The 15,477-nt window shown below is 46.8% G+C and overlaps 1 protein-coding gene across 2 annotated transcripts in view; it reads left to right on the top strand.

Moving 5' to 3' along the window:
- LINGO1 (leucine rich repeat and Ig domain containing 1) overlaps positions 1-15,477 on the top strand; it is a 279,177-nt gene that overhangs the window by 51,919 nt on the left and 211,781 nt on the right. Inside the window, exon 2 of one of the 2 annotated variants that reach the window (XM_083183619.1) lies at positions 14,054-14,114. The gene's annotated coding sequence lies outside the window, so the exon portion shown is untranslated. Of the gene's footprint in view, positions 1-14,053; positions 14,115-14,648; positions 14,673-15,477 lie in introns of those variants that run through there. The other variant, XM_083183620.1, reaches the window with a different exon arrangement.

Here is a 15,477-nt window from a genome sequence, read left to right as displayed (position 1 = left end):
GGGCACCCACCCATACATTAAAGAATCCTTCCCTGCAGTGCGATCTGACATGGATCCCTCCCAGCATGCCCCGGAAGTCCATGAACCAAAGGCTATCATAAAGGAAGAGCTCTTATCGGAAGAGCTGCCTTTTGCATTGCTAATTGCATACAGATGAAGCTGCTCTCTTCTGCGGGGGTCTGGCGTTCGGCTCACCAGCTGTTGGAAGGGGATGCACGCGCATGTGTCGCAAACACAGGGGGGGGGGGGGTTCTTGTTGCCTGGAAACCCCCCTCCTTAAATGTGACAACAATAGCTGGGATATAATATGATCAATAGAGCTGCCAACACATTATGCAGTTTAAGGGACAGGGCAGAGCTGTTGCACATGTCTAGTGTACCAGCTTTTTCTACCACATTTTCTGTACAGTTTGTGTGGATCTGAGCCCTCAAACATTGTAATGGACCAGAGAGTAACTGCCAGGAGGAAGAGACAGGAGCCTTACCATGAAGTGGAAGATTGTGAGCTTAGAAAGTGCAGCACTGTTTCTATTATGTTTGTTTATTGATTTATTATATGTTTAACCTTTTCCTGACCACTTATCATATTTAACTGTTTGAAAGAGCCTATACTATAGACCATCTGTACTGTTTAAAATTAATACTGTATTCCATACAGTATCCAGTGTAGAAATATACCAATTTTCGTGTCTGTTACTGCTCCCCCATACTCGCATACTTACAGAGTGGGAGATTTTGGATTACATTTGGAAACCCCCCTCTAAAAATCCTGCATTGGCCACTGCACTGCGACGTGTGTGCGTGGGACACACATTCTGGTGAGCCCCGGCACTGGCTGACAGGCGCTCTGTCTGTATGTTAATACATATGTGATTAGCATCGTCGCAATAGGTGACAGGATGTACAGATGGAGCGCATCTTATCCTTGCAGGGGTAGGCGGTCGGGTTGCCAACCGCCAGCCCCCAGAATGGAAGACGCACGCGCATCCCCTTCTACCGGAGCCCCCCCTGGGCCCCACCACCTCGCTTCCGATCCCTGATGTGGTCCCCTGCCCATCTGAAGCGGACACGGGCAGGCTTCACGTCCCCCACCGCACGGTTTACTGGGATGTACGCGTGTGTAGGATGCTCGCCTGTCCCAGTCAAATGGAGCGCTAGCTCACCAGTGGGGGCAATCTGACAAGCCCTGGTGCTGGCTGATAGGCGCTCCATCTGTACCATAAGTGCTTGGAAAATCCTGCCCTACATGTTTCAGCACATGTGCATTGATTAGTTTGGGGGAATCCAATTGTAGTGACTCGCATACTTACTCCAATGCCCTACAGAGTGGGAGATTTTGGATTACATTTGGAAACCCCCCTCTAAAAATCCTGCATTTGCCACTGCACTGGGCTGCGTGTGCGTGGGAGACGCACACGCGTCACACTCCTAAACCCATGCTTAGGAGTGTGACCAGCCACCACAGAGGTTTGGATAAGTATTAGAGAGTGCCTGGTCTGGGCCCATTAATTAATATGTCTATATATTGCAAAATAATGCTAGTGCATGCATGGTAATATACCAGGTTAATAACCAGAATGCACTGTAGAAAATACATCATATTCCTGTGCAGTACAAGGTAACATATGTACAGATGGAGCCGCTCTCTTCTAGCAGGGGTCTGGCGATCGGATCGCAAACAGCCCCCGCCAGCCGCCGGAAGGGGACATGCGCGCATGAGACGCCTGTGCGTCGCCGGTCCCCAATCTGAGAATATTTACTACATTTTACATGATTATGTCAGCTTCATTGTGGTTACTTGCTTAGTGTGTTGTTCTGATATTGGAGAATTAAATTTGGTGAAAAATTACACAGATCGTCATGACAACCAAAAAAACCTGACTGTGTATAAGGGTTCCCTGTGGACTGGATTTGGAAACTTTGCTGTAAAGGTGCATACACACTAGCCGATATGTGCAGTGAGAGATATTGTTTTTCTTTGAACTTCCCAGTGTCCTGGACTAATGATATTATGCATACAAAGTAAACAATATCGCAAACAATGACCAATCAAGCTAGAATCTGTATCATTTTGTGAAAGACATCCAAAATTGAGCTGCACGCACAGGCTGCATAAAACCCTGATGAACAGTCAGCGCATCGTTCGTCGTTCATTTATACTCCCGAGCTGATATTTTGAAAGATATTGTTCAGAGGGCCCAAAATGAACAATATCTTTCAAAATATCACCCAGTGTGTATGCACCTTATGTAATTAGATTGCCTTTGTGTCCTCCCTTCAGGGGCATATTAACATACCAGGGTAGCGGTAAGTATCTGCTGGACTGGTCCCATACACACTGCAGGCTGTGGCCACTGTGGTTACAATATTTGCATTCCTGCAGGGTCACTAGACAGAAAGGAATACTTTTATACCTTCATCAAGAAACGAATAACCACTCCACAACTAATCTAATAATAACATGAGTTGACTCTATCAGCTGAATATACTGAATGCTTTCATGGTGGTAAATTATACTAAGGTTCTCAGGGGGTGATTCATGTTGGCTCGGTACCATGCAAGGGGACGTGTTCGTTATCACATCCCCTCGCATGAGTCCACTAGCAGGAGAAATCATTTGAGGATCGCCGGCCATTGAATGATTTCTCCTGCCTTCAGTAAATAAAAGTCTGAACTGACTATTATTAGCACCGGTGTCTGCCGAAGAGGGGACGGGCGCTGATGTCCTGTGACGTCAGTAACCCGCCCCCCCGGCAGGCATTGGCCCGCCTGTGTTCCCATGGATCACCTTGCATTTTCATGGGGAAGCCCATAAAATGCTGGGCGTTCCCATGGTCTAGCCCCTTTTCCAATCCCTCCGTCCCTCCCTCCATGCAACAAACTGGCTGACGAATGTGCAGACCACAAACATCGGAACACGGCCAAATTCACCCCATTCTGAATGGTATTGAATCAGGCCCTCAGTCTCAGGATATCTGCTTTGAGGTTATTAATGCTTAAATGTATTGTCGTATTGACATTGGGACCACATTTGGTTGGCTTTTGGGGTGTGTTAACCTGATTGGTGTTATAGCCATCTTACAACGTACATTTCTTATCCTATACAATAAAAGCCTTGCTCTGCTCCTCATCTCGATGGTGCTCCTCCTCTGAAGGCCGCCAGATGGCAGCTGACGGAGCTCCACACCACTAGTAACTAGTATTTCCATAATGTAATTTCTTTCCAATTTAACAATGTGAAGGCACTGGTTTTTTCCTTTTTGGCAAAAGTACTTTGTCAGTAAACTGAATTGTTTGTTTTGCATTCCTAAAAATCATGTTTCCATATGTTGTATTTGGAAAAGTATTTCTCTGGATATTTTTTTTTTTTTTTTTTCAATCTGAGTTCTCTCTGTACTTTCATTTAAGAGAACACTTTCCCAGTCTACAAGCTTCAGTGCATCTCTAAGATGATCAAACTTTGCCCTTCTAAAATTCATTGTTTTTATAGCTCTGTTACAAATTTTTATTTAAACTCAAGTCGAGTGTTACCATGTTTTGATATCTATTCCCAAATGTCTACTCACCTGTATGCTAGATATGTTTGCTCTATTACACATTACCATCTCCAGCAGCTCCCCCTCTAGTCTGTTCTTCTACTATCTATCTATCTATCTATCTATCTATCTATCTATCTATCTATCTATCTATCTATCGGCCCACTGCCTCAAGTGTACGGATTGTCCTTTGACCACCCATACATGGCCACATGTGCTGATATATCTGAAGATATATTAGCCATTAGCTGTACACACCCACCGACTGGCTCGTGATAGATTGGCTGTTTGATTAAATGGCTAATATTTCGGAAAGTGTGTACCCAGTTTAAGGCCTGTTCCCTGTATGCTTTATGTTGCACACTGGTTCTATTGCATTGCTACTACGACAGTTTCTATTTTAAAACATATTCCAGTATAAATGGAGGTCCTTCATTTATATAGTATTTGAAGCCTAGATCCATGAACTTATTTTTGAGTACTGTCCATCTACCTTTAAAATGTCATTACTGTATGTACAATACCATCATTCATTAATGATCTCAAAAGCAAAATCTTTCTCTAATGGCATTTTGTACTGTAGGTGGAGTGAAAGTAACACGTGGAGAGAGAGTTAGATTTGGGTTTGAGTTTTTTGTTTCTGTGCAGGTTAAAAACTGGCTGCTTTATTTTTACATTGCAGTTTAGATTATAGTTTGAACACACCACTCCCAAATCTAAAGCTGCCCGGGTGTGGTATGGGACTCCGGCAGTCGGGATCCCGACAGTCATTATCCCGATGTCGGGATCCCGACTGGCCAGAGTCAGACAGCATGGCGAGTGCAAAAAAGCCCCTTGCGGGCACGGTGGCTCGCTACGCGAGCCACCTATTCTATTCTCCCTCTATGGGGGTCGTGGACCCCCATGAGGGAAAATAGCGGGTGGCTGTCGGGTACCCGGCTGTCAGCGTTTTGATTGTAAATGATTGTCGGGATCCCGACTGTCGGGAACCCGTCCGGCACCCAGCTGACCATACACTACTGTGATTTATCACAGCAGTGTATGGCCATCCGAGACCTTCCTGGGCGACAGGATTGCATGCGATCTGTCACATGCGACCCCGGTCCCCGCCGCTGGGATGGGGGCTCTGAGTTGGAGGTCATACCTGCTTGCAATACTCTCCCTGCACATGTTATATTTGCCCCACCTGTAGTGCACATGGTTTTGGCCATTTTGCCCTGCGATCAAGTCCGAATTAGGCCTATGTTTTTTTTCCCATTAGAGAAAGGTTTTGCTTCCCCCTAAAACATTCACCCAGTGGGGAGCGCTACCTAAAAAAAAAACAGAACTGGTAGGGTTAAAAAGCTTGTTTCTTCCCAAAAGTGCTTCAAGAACAACTAAATGAGCTACAAAATTATTAGCAGTCTTATTAGCTCCAAATATGATTTACATTTTTTTTTCAGTTTAGTGATGTCTATAAGAAATGGATGGATATAAGAAATCACTCTTTGCAATAAACCTGCATGTCCACAGCACACCTGGCTGTAGGATATTTTCTATTCTACTTTTCTCTAGCGTCCATTATGGGATACTGGGGTTCAATATGATGGGGTTAGAGGTCCTCCGCAGGAGAGACAGGGCACATAAGATTCTTCAGTGTGAGTGCACTGGCTCCTCCCCTCTACTTCCCCCTCCCACTAGTCACTTTAGAAAAATGTGCCTCAGGATAGGCTGCACTTCTGGATGCTCCAGAGAGTTTTTTTCTAAAGTTTATTTTATTTTGTTATTTTACGTCTGCTGCTATGGACCAAGCAGTATTCCTGCTTCAGGGGAGCCAGGGGAAGGGTCAGTCCCCAGCCTCTTCAGGCGCAGAGCTGAACCTGCTGCAGGACCACTGTCCTTTAAGGGGTTTGTCACTGCCAGCGTTGCGCTGCAGCGAACAAACCCCCCAGCCGCTGCACACCCCTGGCAGAGGTCTGAAGACATCAGTGGTGAGTACGGCAGGGGTTCCCACTTAAGGGGCTCCCCTGCTTCTTGTGTGGCAATATGGCGGAAGGCATCAGCGGCGCCCCTCACGCAGGGACCGCACATACCCCCGCTCACACTGGCAAGCCACGGACAGCCGCTGGACCAACAGGGCTAGTCAGCATATAATTTGTGACTTTTGCAGATTTTTGCCAGTATAAATAAGATGACGCGCCAGCTCCATATAAATGGGGCAGGGCTTCATTCAGAGCGGGACCGGGCTCTGCTGGGCGCGTTTTTTCACAGCTTCCTGCTTCTCCCTGCATACTGAGTCACCATTGTTGTAGCTCCTCAGCGGTGTGGTGGATTCCAGGTTCTTCCTGCGGCAGAGACAGCAAGTTTTAAACGCTATTTAACGCTTTAACAGCGTTGCCTGGCTTGCCTGTTAGCACTGTATATTGTATATTGCGGTGTTGTCATTTTGTGTAACCAGCTCTCCAATCAAGGGAGCTCAAGTTATAGGGTGTACTGGTCCCCAAGTGGCTCTGAACCCTACCCCACTTGTTAGTTAAAGCATTGTAACACTGATAGTCTGCTAACACATAGAGTCTTGCTATACTCTCACACTAAGTGTACTGACACCTGTATGCTCTATAAGACTGTGTGTCTGTGGGGAGGTTACAGGCTCCATCATGGTGAAGAAATTGACCTGTATGGTGTGTACCACCAAATTCATTCCGGCATCTCAGTCACAGGTTACCTGTGTGCCGTGCATGACACCACAACCTATTGGAATATCCCCACAACTTTGTGGCATGACACAAAGTGACACCCAAGAACCCCCTTGGGCCAGCAGCATTAAATCACTGCTAGATTCTGTGTCTTCACAGCTGACTGCTAATACCCAGCAGACATAGAGGGTGCATAAGAATTTATCCATTCTATCTGCCCGGGTTGATACCATCACCCCCCTCCCCGGGCAAGCACAAAAGAGACCCATTGCTGCAGTTGCCCCTGACACTGATGTTGGAAGAGGGGGAGGAGGAGGAAGAGCAGGAACCTATTCAGGAACCTCAGTCCCTTGCACAGGGATCAGAGTCCTTAATCAAGGCCATTAGAGAAGTTTTAGACCTTCCTCTGCAGAGGACCGGATGCTCCTTCAAGGAGCAATACAAAAGCTACTTCGGACAAAGGTTATCTTGCCGGTACCGTGACAGGAAGGAGGGTAGGGTTATTATTCCAACCTCTAAACCTACCAAAACCAGATGGCTCGGTAAGGCCAATTCTGAACCTGAAGTCCTTGAATCCATATCTTCGTGTTCAGATTCAAGATGGAATCACTTCGTTCAGTGATTGCCACTCTGGAAAGAGGGGAGTTCACATCCCTATTTGGTCAGAACACCAAAGGTTCCTAAGATTTGCACTAGGGGATGATCCCTTTCAATTCCAGGCTCTGCTCTTCAGGCTGTCCACGGCTCCGTGCATATTTACAAATGTTATGGCGGAAATAATGTCCCTACTCAGGCTACAAGGAGTAAACGTGATCCCGTATCTGCTCATCAAGGCAGGGTCAGCGGAGGCCTTGATAAGTGCACTTCACTTGGCCACACAGGTACTTTCCGATCACGGGTGGATTCTGAATCTACCGAAATCATCTTTGGTCCCCATCCAGAGGATGCAGTTCCTTGGTATGATTCTAGACACAGTAGAACAGAAGGTGTTCCTTCCAGAGGAGAAGGTGGCAGCCCTTCAGCAGTTGGTGGCGGAAGTGCTGGAGACCCCCTCAGGTGTCGGTCCATCTTTGCCTTCGACTGTGGGAAAAAATGGTGGCGGTGTTTGAGGCGGTCCAGTATGCACGTTTCCACTCCAGGACCTTCCAGCTGGATATAATGGCCAAGTGGTCGTCCCTCCACATGCACAGAAGGATCTGCCTATCACCGCAGACCAGGCTATCTCTTCAGTGGTGGCTGTGCTCACCCAACCTACTGGTGGGCAAGTCTTTCGAGATCCAGGACTGGATCCTAATCACAACAGATGCCAGTCTGCGAGGTTGGGGAGCCGTGACTCAAGGAGTCCACCTTCAGGGCAGATGGTCTCCATTGGAATCCAGACTTCATATCAACAAGTTGGAGTTGAGACTGGTCTATTATGCTCTGTCACAGGCAACCCCCATGCTGTAGGGCAAGGCGGTACAGGGTCAGTTGGACAACGCGACCACGGTTGCGTAGATCAACCGCCGGGGGGGGCAAGAGTATGGCATGCATGAGAGAGGTGTCCAAGATCATCTCTTGGGCGGAACACCATGCAACGGCGCTGACGGCCATCTTCATACCGGGACTGGACAACTGGGAGGCAGACTTCCTAAGCCGTCAAGATCTCCATCCCGGGGAGTGGGAGCTGCATTCCCAGGTGTTTGCTCACATTGTGGAACTGTGGTGGCTCCCACAGATCGACCTGATGGTCTCCCGGCTCAACCACAAGGTCAACAGATACTGTAGCGGACCAGGGAACCTTGTGCAGAGGCAGTGGATGCCCTGACTTGGTCGTGGAATTACCGGTTAGTTTACCTGTTTTCACCGCTCCCGTTGCTTGCCCGGGTCTTAAAAAGGATCCAAAATCAAAGGGTGGAGGTCATCCTGGTGGCACCGGATTGGCCTCGAAGAACATGGTACGGAGATCTTCAGGGCATGCGGATGGAAGACTCCTGGCGACTCCATCTCAGAGGCGATCTGCTCCACCAAGGGCCGTTCTTCTACCAGGACTTACAGCGGCTACGTTTAACGGCCTGGAGGTTGAGCAGATTTTAAGCCACAAGGGTCTACATGCTTCGGTCATCTCAACCATGATGCAAGCTAGGAAGCCGGTAACTGCGGCCCACTATCATCTCATATGGAAAAAATATGTGGCCTGGTGCGAAAGAAATGGAATGGATTTGGGCCTTTGGCTGGGTTCCTTAAAGGTCCAAATCTCTGCCATGTCGGTGTTCTTTTAAAGGAAGTTGGCGTCCTTGCCGGAGGTCCAGACTTTTCTCCAGGGGGTTCTGAGGATTCAGCCCCCTTCGTACCGCCTACAGCACCATGGAAACTGAATGTAGTTTTATCATTTCTACAGTTTTCCTGCTTCGACCCTTTAGAACACTCTGACTTGAAGTACCTTACGTGGTGGTCCTGTTGGCCCTGGCATCAGCCAGATGAGTGTCTGAACTTGGAGCCCTGTCTTGTAAGAGCCCATACCTTGTTTTTCACGAGGATCGGGCAGAAATCTGAATGCGGCCGCAGTTCTTGCCTAAGATTGTTTCATACTTCCACCTGAACCAACCCATTGTTATTCCGTTCAGTATTGCTCATCCAGAAATAGCTGCTTCCCTGGATGTTGTAAATACCCTTAAAGTGTATGTTAGACGTACAGCTAGGTTTAGAAAGATGGATAGTCTTTTTGTGCTTTACGATGCGCAGAAAAAGGGTTGTCCGGCATCCAAGCAAACCATTGCCCGCTGGATCCGTTTCACTATACAACAGGCATACGTATCAGCAGGGTTCAATCTTCCAGCATTGGTAAAGGCTCATTCAACTAGGTCGGTAGGAACTTCCCGAGGTGTCTCGGCCCTACAGCTTTGCAGGGCTGCAACTTGGTCAGGTCAACACACATTTGTTAAGTTCTACAAATTTGACGCCTTGGTCAGGGAGGATTCCCAGTTCGGACAGGTGGTACGGCAGCAGTCTCCGCACGTTCTTGCCTGTTCTGCTAGCTGTGGGACCTCCCCTAGTATTGAACCCCAGTATCGCATAATGGACGCTAGAGAAAATAGGATTTTGGGTACCTACGGGTAAATCCTTTTCTCGTTGTCCATATGGGGTACTGGGCGCCCGCCTCGTGCAGAGTTACTACTGCGTGTAGTTGTCACTTATTGTGATGTTATGGCTTGTTGCCTTGGTTGTCACTTCATGACAGTTTATTTCTAAGTATTCAAGAAAGTTATTATTCACGTTTCTTGTCTGTCTGCGGTGTGCTGGTATGAATCTCACCACGTTTCCTTCCTCACATACTGTAGTTCGCTCTCCTTCGGCACAGTTTTTCATTAACTGACTAGTGGGAGGGGGAAGTAGAGGGGAGAATCTGAAGAATCTTATGTGCCCTGTCTCTCCTGCGGAGGATCTCTATCCCCATCGTAGTGAACCCTAGTATCCCATATGGACTACGAGAAAAGGATTTACCGGTACAGATGGCGCCGGCCTTATTATTGCCGCCTGGACGCCATGGCGGAGGTTCTGGCGCATCGATATTTTTATGGCGCTGGCGTCCGCCAAGCGACATGGTTGCTCGCCATGTAATACAATCTGCCACCACTGGGTGGCTAATGCTCCATCAAGATACAGTCGGAGTGATTCCTCCATTCGCCGTATTACTATACTGTATGAGAAGCTCGTGCGCGATTAGACGCTCATGCACGATGAGGTGCTCGTGGGAAATGATAAAGTACAGTACAGTACAGTAAAGTAAATTAAAATGAGACACTAGTGAACGTACAATACAGTACAAGTGAGCAAATGGAGGAGGCGCTGAAGTCAAAGTGCCTCCTGCCTTTCCAGAGTTGGACGGTATCGACTTGCGCTAAAATAAAGTACAGTACTACAGTACATGACAGCACTAATCTATGAAAGGACAAACTCAGACAATCCATGAAAGAACTACAGGTATCAGACGCTGGCGGGCCGTCCTCGGGGTTCTCGCAAGGGGGGCGTCTCAGAGGCTGCAGGGGTACTGGTTTTGCCATCACATCCTGCCACGGATTACATGACAGTACAGTAGTCTAGTGGTTAGCTGCGCGGCAAACCAAGCAGGAGGCCCGAGTTCGATTACGGAGGGGAGGGGGTTGTAAGATAATTTTGATGTTTATTTATTTATTTATTTATTCATTTATTCATTCATTTATTTATTTATTTATTTATTTATTTATTTATTTATAAATGCACAGTAATCAATAAAGCTAGCGTAGACCACTAAATGTGTACTGAAGGATTCACAAGCCGAGTCCTGACAGACCAGACTTCACGGAGGTTCAGGCGCATCTGCGTCCGAATCTAGATAGTACACTCGGGAGATTTAGCCGCTAATGCGACTGAACCTCCGCGAGGACCAAGAGTTACAGTAACTCGCTCTCAGAGACTCGCTCTCAGAGACAACCGCGCTCAGAGACTCCTCCTCCAGCTGGGTGGGGGCAGAGGTGGCCCTCTCCTCCTGGGTGGCGGCTGGGAGGCTTTCTGGAGCTGCGACATCCACTGGGACTGCGGAAAAGCACACAAAAAAACTACTATAAAGTACAATGTGTTAAGGTACTGTATCAACACTACAGTACATACTGTACTGTGCAGTACATAACAGTACAGTACAGTACAGTACAGTACCTGCCAAAATGACCCATTCCAGGAGGGATGAAATGCTGTGGTCCTGTACAGTATCCCACATGTTTGAAAGTCAATATGCAATGTTCCGCTCTGTACTGTATACAGTATACTGTACTGTACTTACAGTGGCGGTGCTGTCTCTCCCGCAGCGTCATCCTGCTGATACCTGGAAAAATAAGAAATACAGTGCGTAAGGCATACTGTAATTACTGCAGATACAGTATTTGTAGGCCCCATATCAAAAGTTTGTAAGGGCCCACAATTTACTGTACAGTACTGTACAGTATGTCATGAAAACCAATGCTGTAGGAAATCACCCATGGCAACAAGCATGTACTGTACAGCATACAGTAGTTGCCTTCCCTCTTCAGCAGGAGACTCCCTGAAATACTGCACAGTACTGTAGCAGCAATCTCCATCTCTCTCTCATTAGTCCTACACATTATGCCATACTGTACACCAAAATACTGTACAGTACCTACTGTATTACAGTACAGTATGTACAGTATTTTACCACATTCCATAATGTCCATTACCCATTACTACACACACTATAATGCTCATTGCATATTAGGGGGTTAACATGCTCGTTGCCATGGGATGAACCTGGTCTTCCAGGTGTTGCACACTATGGAAGGGATTAACATGCTCATTGCAAAGAATTTACTGTACAGTACATGATCTGCCATGGATTCCGGGGGTTAACATGTTGACATCACCCCAACCATGGGCTGGAAACCAGGTCTGGTGGCTGCAGGAATGGGAATGTAAGAAGTGGGGTCCAGGCCCTGGAGTTGGAGAGCGGAACAATGCTCAGAAGGACCTGTCTAATACTGCTCCCCCCAAATCTGTATCAATACCACTGCTGAACAGCTGACTCTGGCGCTCTCAGACCCGGTCCAAAAAACCTCTCTGTCCAGGTCAGCGCCCCCCCCCCCCCACACAATACAGTATCTCCATGTACAGTACAGTAGTGTACTGTATGGAAGTACTGTAGACACACCCTTCAGGTGGAGAATGACACACCCCCTAATTCTAAATTCTAATTCTAATAGCAAGTTCTGTAAAATCTACCTGAACAGTTGTACAGCAATCAGCACATTAAAAAAAAATACAGGTACAGTATACTGTAAAATCCACCATGGCAACAAGTAAAAAAATACTGTATACAATAGCACTCAACATTGTACAGGTACAGTATGTACAGTACTTACTTTGCCTGAGGGAGTGCAGCAGTTGAGGGTCCCGACGGACCAGGTCGGACCATCTCCTCTGGAGGCTCCTAACTGGCCTGTCTCTATGGAACCTCACCCTGATGGCTTGACGGGCCCCCTGGTAGGCCTCCACAATCTCCCGATTAGAGACCAGGAGCCTGTCCCGCCAAGCCACCAGGGTGAGGAGCTCCCCTCTGCCAAAGGGCCTTGCCCTCCTGACTCTGCCAGTGTCCGACATACTGTACTGAACAGATACTAGCGATACAGATAATGGCGCCTACAGTACACTGCATTAGCGTGTGCGCCGTGCGTCCTATGCGCCGTGCGTGCTATGCGCCGTGCGTGCTATGCGCCGTGCGTCCTGTGCGGAACAGCGTCCCATTCTGTGCGCCCGCCGCTGAGTAGTGGGTACAGTAGTTTATCAGTAGTTTATCAGTAGTTTTTATATACTGTAATAAATTACTTATACAATATACTGTAAAATGTAATACTATACTGTAAATATAAATAATTATATTTTAATCACACAGTATATTGTCAATAATTATATCTTAGTTAAAACTGTAAAATTTGATACTATAATATTAAAGGTTTAACGCCGTAATCGAACACGGGTCTCCGGCGTGAAACACCATGCAGATAACCACTACACTACAGCCAAGAACTGTACAGTGTAATGACTACTATACTACCATGACTGATTCTACACCCAGCCTGTAGCTTAACAGTCAGGAGCTGACGGGGAAAGCAGGGCCTAGCGACGGGGAGCGGATACCGTCGTTGCTGCTCGAGCGTCTCATTAGCTCGAGCGTCTCATTAGCTCGAGCGTCCCGTTAGCTCGAGCGTCATGCGTAATGCTGCAAAACCATATTGTGACCAAGTTTCCAATATTGTGACCGCCTTTAGAACAATACTGTACTGTATACTGAGACGCATAGCGTCCGTGTCGTACAACCTTTAGAACTACAGTACGGTGTTTGATGTTACGCATTAGCCTCTGTGCGGCTACATCTCCTAACTGTCACTGCGTCTATAGACGCAGTGACAGTTAGAAGCCATGACGTACATGTACGTCATGTGTCGGGAAGTACCTCCCGGCCATGACGTACATGTACGACACTCTCTGTCCGCATCAGCATGATGCACTCTCGGCTGAAGAGACTGGATCACGCTCGTGCCAGCGGCATTAGAGAGGTGCTCATCGTATAATAAAGTTCATGTAATTCCTGCGCATCATGCACGCGCTGAAGCACAAATCTTACGCATGCGCAAATGAGGTTTTTAAAAGTGACATCTGGTGGTTGGTCTGTGATATTGCACTCGTCGTGAAGCGCCACGGCGATTCGCTACATGTATGCGCCATGGCGTGTGTCGGAAACATCGCCATAGGCGGCAATAATAAGGCCGGCGCCATCTGTAGGTACCCAAAATCCTATTATTTTCACCAGAATTCTAAAGCCAGTTACTAAGCAAGTATAGTTGTATAGCATAGTCAAGGTTGAAAAAAAATATCACTTTGTTGCAATTTATAATTTTTTTGTTTTGCAATATCACAATTGTTGTTTACTCTATGGGGTGTATTCAATGCTTTTTGCGAGCTGTGAAAGCGAGCAGTTCTGCCTGCTCTCTGTCACAGCCCGCCGGACCCCTTGCACACAGCGTTTCCCCCTCGCTAGGTTTTTGGAGCGAGGGGAAAATGGCGTATGTGACCGCTAATACAGCGAGGCATGCGGCTAAATGCAGTTTGAGGGAATCCTCGTTGTCCTCTGACAGCGAGGATTTCCCCGGCGCACTGAATAGGGTGAGCGTCCGACGCTATTGCATTGAATACGGCCCTATATAGTCAATTGTATGCCACTGGAAAACTTTGCTACATGCAGTCTAGCTTCTATTTAGATGTGTCGCCACCTCTGTTGCTAGTCCTCATAAGTCACATGTGCTTTTTCTTTTGTAGGCTTATAGAACTCTTTGGAATGACCTGTGTGTGACAGAAATCTCTTACATCTCCCTGACAGGTAAGGTATTAGAGATCACATTATCACAATACACAAGTAATTAATATCACTGCACTTGTATTAGTAACTGTGGTAGGCAGTGCACTTAGCAAGAGTTCTGAGCTTTTAGGCTTAATAGGCGTAATTCAGATGTGGTTGTTCTAGTAAATTGCTGTTGCTTACTTTTGCTGTTTGCAATAGCAGTTAATGGGGCAGATGTATTAAGCCTTAACAAGAGATAAATGCAAGGGTGATAAAGAGAGATAAACGTCCAGCCAATCACCTGCTAACTGACTTTTTTCAAACACAGCCTGTAACATGTCAGTAAGGAGCTGATTGGCCGGACATTTATCTCTCTTTAGCACCCTTGCATTTATCTCTTGTTAAGGCTTAATACATCTGCCCCAATGTGAGCAGAAGCAAACTTTGGGATGACCACTGCTGCCACATCATTTCCATCTTATGGCTTACAGATGCTGATACATCGGTACCATTCTTGCAAATCGAGTCTTATCCTAGATTCTCTAGACAAGCAAGCTGAGCTGCTCTCCTGGGACGCAGAGGGTTCTCCAGTAGCCAGTAAGATCACAACTGGTAATTTCTGAACACCCAGAAAACATCGTGTAAATGGCCATCACACTCATGTTTACCAGACCACTCCCCATTATCACAGCCAAGTGCTGCCTTCCTGTCACTCACTTTGCAACTAATCTCTCTTTGCGACACCATCGCTGTTCATTCACTACATGTGCACACTGCGGCTCAGACACATGAGCAGTAAGTAAACATTGACCGCTTTCCATGCAATGGCCGCTTGCGACCTCAACTGAATTAGGCGCAATGGGGGTGATTCTGGTTGGTTTGCAAAAGCAAACTCCTTCTTTAATGGACAAAACCAAGTGCACTGCAGGTGGGGCAGATGTAACATGTGCAGAGAAAGTTACATTTGGGTGAGGTGTGTTCAAACTAAATTCTAAATTGCAGTGGAAGAATAAAGGAGCCAGTATTTACCCTGCACAGAAACAAAATAATTCAACAAAATCTCCCTCTCTCTCTCTGCACATGTTAAATAAGCCCCACCTGCAGTGCACATGGTTTTGTCCTTTTGCAAATTAACCAGAATCATCCCCAGTGTGTATAGAGAAGTGTATGGAGTAAATAAGGCTGTGTGTTATTAGCTATCATGTTTGGTTCTTAAGAGTCAGCACTGTATTGTTAGTGAATGGAGCACAAATTCAGCCTCATGTGCAATTGTAAGTGTGTTATAAAGGAGCGGTTTTATAATTTTTTTGCAGGGCATACAGGCCTAAGTGTATTCCACAATATATAGATCTAACAATAGGCTGATGCGTTATTGCTACTTGCATGTTGTACTATATTTTTT

The sequence above is a fragment of the Crinia signifera genome, chromosome 4 (assembly GCF_055691185.1).
Source record: "Crinia signifera chromosome 4, ASM5569118v1, whole genome shotgun sequence".
Taxonomy (NCBI): domain Eukaryota; kingdom Metazoa; phylum Chordata; class Amphibia; order Anura; family Myobatrachidae; genus Crinia; species Crinia signifera.
The sequence above is the reverse complement of the archived record's forward strand: the minus strand, read 5'-3'. Positions and strand labels throughout refer to the sequence as shown.